Source organism: Lindgomyces ingoldianus, assembly GCF_010093535.1.
Source record: "Lindgomyces ingoldianus strain ATCC 200398 unplaced genomic scaffold BDR25scaffold_41, whole genome shotgun sequence".
NCBI classification, from domain to species: domain Eukaryota; kingdom Fungi; phylum Ascomycota; class Dothideomycetes; order Pleosporales; family Lindgomycetaceae; genus Lindgomyces; species Lindgomyces ingoldianus.
The window spans coordinates 170,127-180,932 of NW_022985202.1; positions in this window are offsets into that span (position 1 = coordinate 170,127).

Here is a 10,806-nt window from a genome sequence, read left to right on the forward strand (position 1 = left end):
AAAGCTTACTTAAAAGTCTAGAGATAGCTTAACTCTTTTCTACCTAACACTGCCTATAACCTGTAACCTTTCTAACTTAGTAATAAAATCTAACTAACTCCCTAATCCTTTGCTGTTTAATAGAAAATAAAAAGACTTACTTTTCTTTTTACATAAGCTTTAATATAAACTTAAAGAAAATGTAGACTAATTCCTCTCTAAACGCTTCTAGTTACTATATGCCTACTTTTAACTTAACTATAATATAATAGCTTTAATTAACTTACTAATAAATAAAAATATTATTAACCTAGATTAATTTATAGTGTTCTTATAAGTAACTTATAAAGACTTAAATAAAAAGTTAACAGCTCTAAGTTGCCTAAACACTTTATAATAAAAAAAAAAAGCTTTACTTTACACTTTACTAAGTTCTACTAACTTGCATCTAATATAGGCCTAAATAAGATAAGTCTAATTATAGCTTTATATAACTCTCTTTTAACTAAACTATAACGCGCTATAGTAGAAGAACCCCTCTTAAATAACCTTAATGCGTATGTAAACTTAATTGCTACCTATAATAATAACATAAGGTTTCTCCCTATATAAGCCCTAATACGCCTCTAAACTAGCGCAGTTGCAAATAAGAACTTTAATATAATAAAAATTAATTTAAATTATGCTCTAGTTAGTTCTAAAAAGCATAAAGATTATAAAAAAAAAAGTTAATATTTTAAGTGTAGTAAGCATAGTTATATTTTTTAAAACTGCTTTATTTCTCTTTTTTAAGTCTATGTAAGTAGCGCTACTAGTACTTATTAAAGATTTTTACTATTTTAATTTTATTTTTATAAGAGCTTTAACTTATATTTAAGCTCTAATCTTTTTTACTACTCTTAACATAGCCGCAGCTATAGCAGTAGAAGCCTGTAAAAAGGCTTGTCCTAGGGCTAAGTTGCCTTTTAAGACTAATTTAACACTAGATCTTTACTAACTTATAAGCTAAGTTCTCTACTAATAACTAAAAGTACTAAGTTAATATTTTTATATATTTATAATAAGAAACTATATTAGCTTTAATATAAGCTCTTATTAACTTAGAAGCAAATAGCATAAGTTACATTAATAAAAAACTAGCGCGTAAACTAAATCTTTAATTAATACTACTTACTTAAATAATTTACCTAACTAGATTTAATAGAAAACAACATAAAAAAAGTTTTATTTTTTATACTATAACTATTATAATTACTTACTAACACTATAAGGAGCAGATTAAACTCTATGTAATAAACATAAGATGTTATAACTTAATTCTAGAACAACTATAGCTGTATTAGTATAAAGTTGCCTTTAATTACTAAAAGTAAGTTTTATACTTTAACTTTTTTTAATGCTAAGATATATACTTATGCTTACACTTAAACAACACTTAAATAGCACTTAATATAGAAAGTCTCTAGACTTACTTTTTAATAACTTAAAAAAAAACTACCTAAGTAAAGCTAATAAGTGTTACAATCCTTGCTTTGGGAAGCACTCGGGTCTTATGATGTTCCTAGGGGGGAAGTAGGACGGGTAGTAGGGGCCAATCCGGTAGGGTGTACAGTCCTACGTACAGGCTATTAGGCTAATAGAGGGAGGGAGAGTAACTAGATTGTAGTTTACCCTATGTGCAGCAGTAGGGAGGCTAGGGTTAAACAGTCCTGTTAGACAGAGTTAGAGGTATATATAGTGTAAGATATATAAATAGTATTATAACTTTTTAAAAAGCTAAATGCTACTTAGTCTATATAAAAAATAAACTAAATATTAAACACACTTCTTAAAAGTTATTTAATATAGGAACTATATACATGTGTAGAGGACACTAAGGTAAGCTAGATAAGCCTACATAAGCCTACTAAGCAGGGCTTGCTAAGCTCCCTTAAACTTGTAGGATTTACATCCTATCCTTCTATTAGATAACGCATTCTTCTATAATCTTAGGTAGGCGTGCTACCTCTGCGTCCTCTGCTTAGTCTGTAAGCGAGTCCTGCTCTAACTATACTATATTATAGAGCATCCTAGGTAGAGTTACGCTAGTCTAACTGTAGACTGTAACACGCTGCCCCTTCTTCCTAGTAGCGTCCTTGCTGCTCTGCTTACACAACTGTGTTAGTAAGGGCTTATTTATAACATTAGTGCTCTTCTACTAAAAAGCATTTCTAACATTTATCTTTTTTATGCTAAATAGCTTACTAGTCTTATTTATCCTACTATTTTTATATTATTTATTGTTTTAATTCTTTTTACTAAACAAAAATAAGGCCCTATAGCGCTTACTAATTTTTAGAGTTATTTTATATGTTAACTTTATCCTTAGATAAGTGTGTTAAGTGTGTAAAAAAAAATAGTAAATGCAACACTTTTATTTCTAATATTGCGTAGGATTGTTTAGAGAAAGAGAGAGAAACACTTCTTTAAAAAGCAGTTGCTATAAAAGCTTAGAAGTAGGACCTTAATAATAAAATATTACATTAGGTCTAGAAGACTTTAGAGGCAAAGGCTAAAAAGTGTTCTAAGTAGGATTATATCTAAAAATTATTAGATTTATTAAAAGCTTATTATGTAAAGTACTTAGAAAAAAACTTATCTTTCTTAGATAAGATAAAAGCTTTTAAGGCTAAAGTAAAAAGCTATTTCTTTTTTTAACTATTATTAGCTAAGACTTATTTTTAAAGGCTGCTGCTATCTAGTAATAGCGTAGCTGTTTCTTTTAATATAGGTGCCTTATTACCTAGCTAGTTTCTTTTAGACAAGCCTAAAGGTACTTTTATACTAATAGCTGTGCATTTCTTAGATTCTTAGCTAGTTTTTATATGTTTTTACTAGTAAGCTACCTTTTTTATTTTACTAGAAATTTCTTTTAGTTTTTTTAATTACTAATAATATGTTTAACTTTATATTCTACTTCTTTGTCCTTTTATCTTTAAGTAGATAAGAGAACTTCCTTAGGTGCTTTTTCTAGTCTAGAGATGTAGAACTACAGGTGTATCTTTATATGCAGGGGAAGCTTAAGCTTATAGTTGTTCTATTAAGTCTAGAAAACTTTATATAGTTTTATTTTTTTTTTTACTAGTTTCTTAGAAGGTCTAGGTATCTTAAGGTTCTTAGTGTTAAAATACACATAGTCTTTTAGGTAAATTTCTAGTTCTAGTTATTATAATTTGTTTACATACCTTTTTATTATTACTCTGCTAAACCTTACTTCTACAGCTAACTTTTTATATATTTAACATAGGTCTGTTAGCTAATCTATTAATTTTTATAGGTCTATAGGTTAACTTCTGTGCAACATAAAGTATAAGTTATATCTAAAATTAGCTTTATATAGTGTTTTCTTTATTATAGCTAATTTTATGTTATTAATTACTAACTATGCTATTAGAAGCTATTCTAGCTAGTTATTTTAAGTATAAAAAATGTACTTTCTTAAATATTTTTCTATTTCTACATTTGCCTTTTTAGTCTGTCTGTCTGTCTGCAGGTAGTAGGCTGTTAATAGCTTGTGTGCTATGCTAAGGTGCTACATTACTGCTTTCTAGAAACTGCTAGTAAACAGCTTATCTTAGTTAGAGATAATAATCTTAAGGCATTTATATACTAATATTATGTTTTGCTTTAATTTATAAATAAATTTTTTAGCTATTATTATTTTTTCTAAGGGCTAAGTGTATAGATACTTAGTAGTTTTATCTAAAGCTACTATAATTATGTTGCACATCCTGTCTATTCCTAGTTCTTTAGACAGGGGTAATTTTATAATAAAGTCTATTATAATTATTATCTATAGTAGCTTTAGTGCTTTAATTAGTTAAAGATATCTATAGGCCTTATGCCTTCTTAGATTATTTTTATTACAGGTATTACATTCTCTAAGCACTTCTATGTATAGTTACTTTACTTTTAGTATTTGTTATAGTATAGCAGTCCTTAGCTTCTTTTAAAGGGTGCCTATTCTTAGATGCCTAAACATTAAAGATTTATAATATTTTTAAATTAAGTTCTTTTATTCTTACTTACTAGCTATAAGCATGTAGAATTTTTTTATAAGTTAAGGTCTATTATAGACCTATTCTTTATTAGTTTTTTTAAAAAGTGTAAACTTTTTAGTTTTCTTCTTTTTTTTATTAAAGTAGTCTAGTCTTTAGCTAAGAGCGTTAGCCTATTAGTTTTATGCTCTAGGCACATGCTTAATAATATAGTTAAACTGTGCAAGTTTTATTGCCTATTTTATGTGCATTAGTAATAGTTTCTTTACTAATAAGAATGTAATTAAGTTTGCATAGTTAGTTATAATATTAAATAGCTTTACTATTTTATATAGCTTTATAGCTTATATTCTTACAGCATTTAATATTGCTTTTAGCTCTTTATTAGGTATGCTGTAGCCTGCTTTAGGACCTAAGAACTTAGCAGAGTGGTACGCAACTAGGTGCTATTTTCTATCTTCCTGCTTTTAGTATAACGCAGCTCTACTAGCTCTAAGGAATGTGTCTGTGTAGATCTTTGTTTCTAATTATAGGTTATACATTCTTAATACTAGTTTATCTATTATAGCTTATTTTAGTGTTATAAATACTTTATTTATTTTTAAAGTTTAGACAAACTTTGCTATTACCTACTCCTTAGTTATAGTGTTTATTAATAGTATAGTAATTTTTAAGTAGTCCTTAATTATTTGTCTAACATATTCTAATAGTCCTAAGAATCCTTTTACTTCCTTAACTATCTAAAGTTCTAGCTATTTAAGTACCTTTTATACTTTAGCTAGATTAATTTTTATTTCTTCTTTATTAATTATAAATCCTAAGTATTTTGTTTTAGTAATATAGAACTTGTATTTAGAAAGCTGTAGGTAAAGTCTATACTTCTTAAGCTGTTCTAAAACTTTTTATACCTTCTATACATAGTCTTCTAGGGTATCCCTTAAATAGATAAGGATGTTATTTAAATATACTAAAGTAAAGACATCTAGATAAAAGTTAAGAGCTATATTAATAATTTACTAGAACATTACTAGGGCGTTTATTAGGCTAAATAGCATTACTAATAATTTATAAAGCCCCTATAGAGTTTTAAACACTATAAGCTACTTATCTTCTTTTTATATTCTTATTTTATTAAATCTGTTTTATATGTTAAACTTTATAAAGTACTAGGTTCCTCTTAGTTAGTTTATAATATTCTATATAATTAGTAAAAGAAACTAATCTTAGACTATGTTATTATTTAGAGTTTTGTAGTTCTAATAGACTTATATTTTTTCTCTTTTCTTTTTTATAAAGACTACTGCTAAGGCTATAGAACTATAACTTTTTTAGATATAGCCTTATACTAACATCTTATTAACATACTCCTGTAAAGCCTTTTTCTATGCTCTAGTTAAAGAACAGAGCTTATGCGTTTTTAGGTTATAATCTTTTATTAGGTTAATAGCATAGTCTTAAGGCTAGTGCAGTAGTAGTTCTTTAGGGTCTTCTAGTATTTTAAACATGTCTTTATAGTCTTTATATTTAGGCAGAATTTAACTTTTTTTTTAGACTTATATAACACTAATCTATTCTATGTCCTTATCTGCTTTAATTTTCTTATAAGAGACTTTTTTAAGTTCTTCTTTTATTATTTTTATTACTTAAGCTTTTAGTTTTTAGTAAAAGAATTTTAAAAGCTTTTTTTTCTTAGAGTAGTAACTACTACCCTGCTTAGCTTATTTATAGACTAGGCATCTATTATTATAGCATGCTAACTAGGTTATGTGTGCGTGGTTGTTAGGAGTTTTTATAGTTATAGTTCTCTAATTAATTGCAGAATTATAAGTTCTAAGCTAGTTATAGCCTAGAATTATATTATATTTGCTTTTTAGTTTAAGTATGTTTATAGATCTTTAATCTTTTATGCTAGAGGTTTTAAAGTTTTTTTTATAGGTTTCTAGGTTAATCTATCCTCTACTATACTTAATTAATAATGCGTTAGTAAGGGTTACCTTAAATAAGTTCTTTTTTATATAGAATAGTATGCTTTACTTATCTACCTAATTCTTATCTATAGCAGTAAAGGTGCATTTACTATCTATAAGGGCTAATCTAGGCCATCCTTTGTACGTGAAGGTGGTTGTTAGGCTGTGTCCTGCCCCTTACCCTACTGTAATTACTGCAGATATGTTATGTTTAACCTTTTTATTAAAAAGGAGATAGGAATTAATGTTTTATAAGTTATTATTAAATTTATTTTTCTTTTTTTTATAAATTTAATGTTTTTAATTATAGTAGTTAGCTGCTTTACATTTATAATCTTTAACTAGATAATATAATATTAGGTAGTCTTTTTTTCTTACTACTTTTTATTAAAAGTAGTAGAACCTACAGTTTTCTTATTTATTACACTTTATCTATAGTTCTTGCTTATAAGGGGGAGCTGTCTAATAAGTGTAATAATTTATAGTTTTGTAGGCTAAGGCTGTTCCTTACTATAGGCAACTGTTGTAGTTCTTTTTCTATGTAGGCTACTATCCTGCTTAATGTTTGTTATTCTAGTGTTTAACGCAGTATTATTATGTACACTAGTACTAGGGGTATAGACAATTATTAGGTCTATATAACATGTTAAGGGGACTTTTCTAAGTCTACTAAGGGTATTCTTTTGTTTATACTAGCTGTACAGGGTGCTCTTTCTATTAGCACTTACTTGTGCTATAAGTGCTGCTTCTGCAGAGAACACATTATTTATAATTTTGTTGTACTGCAAGAGCTTTTCTAGAGATTACTAGGCTTAGAAGCAGTGTCTTAGGTTTTTTAGGCGCTAGTTATAGTACCTTAAACCTAGCAGGTTTGCTTAACTATTTTAGCTTTTAATCTCTAATTTTAGTAAAAAATTACTATTACTTTTTTTTATTTATAATATTATATTTAACTTTAGCTATCTTTTATATAATGTTAAATGTTAAGTAGTTATTACTAATGTTTATTTAGTAAAGCAAGACTATGCAGTTACTTAGGTAGTTATGTAGTAACCTGCACTTCTAGCACTTATATTTCTAAAACTGTTAAGAAAGCTCTCTTACTAAAGTACTAAAAGTCTAGTCTTAAAAAGAGAACTATTTTTCTTTTTTTTAGACATTTATAATGTATCTTTAGATTTAAGTCTTTTCTTTATATTTTTTAAGAATTACAAGGTTCTGTAACACTATATTAAAGCTACTAAAATTTTAAATAACTACCTTTTAATATGCTTTAGGGCAGTTGTTTAAAGAGTAGTTTTCTCTGCATTACTAGTAAAGTTTATTATTTAGTCTTTCTTATATTTCCTTATCTATAAGGCTATATTTAGCAGTAATAGCTTTTATTATTATAGTAGTATTTTTATTCTTCCTCTTCTAAAAGTTTAAGTAATTTTAGTAGAAATGTCCTACTTTTTTATAGTTTAGGCAGGCCTTATTCTCTAGCTACTTTTATTATTCCTTTATTAAAGGCAGCCTATTGCGTCCTAGAACTTAGCTCTTCTTAGAGAGAGAGCTCTATGTATGCTTTACATAACTAAGGTTTATTAGCTTTTTATTATATTATAAAAGCTTCTTTTTCCTAGAGATAAATTCTAGTTTTTAAAAAGTTCTTTTTAATTTCTTTTCTTTTTTACATTTTTTGTAATAATTATTATAGGTTGTAGCTTTTTTAATATAGTCTTTAAAAGTAGTTAGTTAGTCTATGTATATAAACTTATCTTTTACTTTTTTATTTAGTCTATTATAAAACATGCAGCATAGGGCTTTCTAGTTGTTCTATCTGTAGATGGCTATTTGCTCCCTAAAACGCGCTGCATAGTTCTAGACTAGTCTGCTGCCTTGTCTTATATTATCTAGTTAGTTAGCTGCAATTCTTTTTTTATCTAAGGTCTTATAAATAGCTAATAGAGCTACTTTAAAATTTTTAATACTACTAAATACTTTCTTTATTTTAAAATTAAGTAGGGCGCTGTTAGCTCTAAAGTCTATCTAGTTATTAGTGTAAAGTTAGAACTAAATTATAAGAGGGCCTTTTAAGTGTAGGCCTATCTAAGAGATTATTTTTGTGTTAGTCTAAAATGCTTTTTTATTATACTGCATGTAAAGGTGGCATTAAGTAAAGAATAGTTAAAAGTTTTTTAAAGATCCTTTAAAAAGCTTTAAAGAAGCTAGTTATAAAGCCTTTTTAGCTATAACACTTACTTTATTTATTAAAATATTTTAAACTTTTACTAGTTTTACTTATAATTTATGTATTTAGTAGGCTTAAGTAGTAGCTTTATAAAAGTTAATAAAAGGCAGAGGGTTTTATAAATTTATAGTTTTTTCTTTATAAAAGTTAGCTATTTTCTGCTTAAGTTTTAATAATTTACTAACCTTATTACTAATTTGCTAGAGTTCTTTAATGTTGTCCTAGATAAAGTTAATCTGTTCTGCTAAGACAGCTTTACTTTAGGTAGGAACTTTTATAGATCTAGATAGCACAGCGTAGGCTATGTTAGAATTTAAATTATGTTAAAAGGTTACTATACTTTTTAAAAAAGTAGTATTTAATGTTATAATTTTTACTTTAAAAAGCACTTAAGTCTTATAATGTTCCTAAAGGGGAAGTAGGATAAGTAGTAGAGGCTAATCTAGTAGAGTGTACAGTCCTACGTACAGGCTATTAGGCTAATAGAGGGAGGGAGAGTAACTAGATTATAGTTTGCCCTATATGCAGTAGTAAAGAGGCTAGGGTTAAACAGTCCTATTAGACAGAGTTAGAGGTATATATAGTATAAGATATATAAATAGTATTACAACTTTTTAAAAAGCTAAATGCTACTTAGTTTATATAAAGAATAAACTAAATGTTAAACACACCTTTTAAAGGTTGTTTAATATAGGAACTATATACATGTGTAGGGGACACTAAGGTAAGCTAAATAAGCCTATATAAGCCTGCTAAGCAGGGCTTGCTAAGCTCCCTTAGACTTGTGGGATTCGCGTCCTATTCTCCTATTAGACAACGCATTCTTCCATGATCTCGGGTAGGCGTGCTACCTCCGCGTCCTCCGCTTGGTCTGTAAGCGAGTCCCGCTCCAACCGTACCATATTGTGGAGCATCCTGGGTGGAGTTACGCTGGTCCAACCGTAGACCGTAACAATAAGCTAGGCCTTTTACTAAAATAGGCTATATAAAATAATTTAATAACTACTTAAACTTAAAGAAGAGAAAGCCTTTAAAAAACTTTTACCTACTTAATTTAGACATAAACTAGGACTTAAATAGCAGATAAACATCTGCTATATAAGACCTACCCTATTTATAACCTTAGCTTAATAACTAGATTATAAAATCTATATAGTTATAATTTCTAATATAGACTAAGCTTTAGCTTCTTAAAAATATACTAACTTAAGGATAATAGTTTTTTAAGACTACTATAACTTGTTATATATTTTTTTTTAAAATAAGTTTAATAAGCTTTTAATATAATGTCTATATAATTACTAGATAACCCTTAAGCCTAGTAAACAACCTAGTTATAAGCTACTATATAAAATGTTGCTAAATAAATTAAAAGTGCTTTAAAAATACTTTAATAAAAACTTAAAAAAAAAGTTTATTTAAGCTAGCTTCTTACTAGTAGTGTTACTTATACTATTTATAAAGAAACCTAAAAGTAAGCTTTAATTCTATATTAACTACTAAGAACTAAACACTATTACTATTAAAAACTAATACTTAATTTTTTTTTATAAGAAACCTTAAGCTAACTAAGTAAAGTAAAGTATTTTATAAAGTTAGATATTATTACTACCTTTAATAAGCTAAGAATAGTAAAAGGTAATAAATAGCTAACAGCGTTTTAGACCTAATATAGACTATTTAAGTACCTAGTAATGCCCTTTAGCTTAGCTAATGCGCCTAGTACTTTTTAACATTTTGTAAATAACTTGCTTTAACCTTACCTAGATATGTTCTGCACTATGTATATTAACAATATTTTAATCTACAGCAATAGCCTTTTAGAGCATAAACAGCATGTACGCCTAGTGCTAAAGGCTATAGAAGAAGTAGGTCTACAACTTAACATAGATAAATATAAGTTTTACTAATTAAAAGTTACATATTTAGGATATATAATCTTTATAGATAGCATTTAAATAAACCCTGTTAAGGTTTAGACTATGCTAGATTAGTAATACTTAAAAAATGTAAAGAATATTTAAGCTTTTATAAGATTTACTAACTTTTACTAATAATTTATTAACAACTTTTTATAGCTAGTAAGCTTTATAATTACACTTACTAAGAAAAAAGTTTAATTTAACTTTAACTTAAATTACTAATAGTCTTTTAACTAGCTAAAAAAAGCCTTTACTAAAGCTTTAATACTTTACTACTTTAACTTTAAACTACTAATACTTGTAGAAGCTAATGCCTTAGACTACATAGTAGCAGAAGTTCTCTCTTAGACTAAGCTAGATAGGACTATTAGGCCTATTACATACTTCTTAAAAAAAATAAGTCCTACAGAAGGTAATTATAAGATTTATAATAAGAAATTACTTGCTATAGTACACTGCTTTAAATAATAGTAACCTAAACTAGAAAGTGCAGCGCATCTAATACAGGTTCTATCTAACTATAAGAACTTGCAGTACTTTGCAACTATAAAACAACTTAGCTACTAATAAGCCTATTAGTTTAAATACTTATCTTATTTTAATTTTAAAATTACTTATTATCTTAGTTAAAACAGAGGGAAACTAGATGCTTTTATAAGGCAATCCTA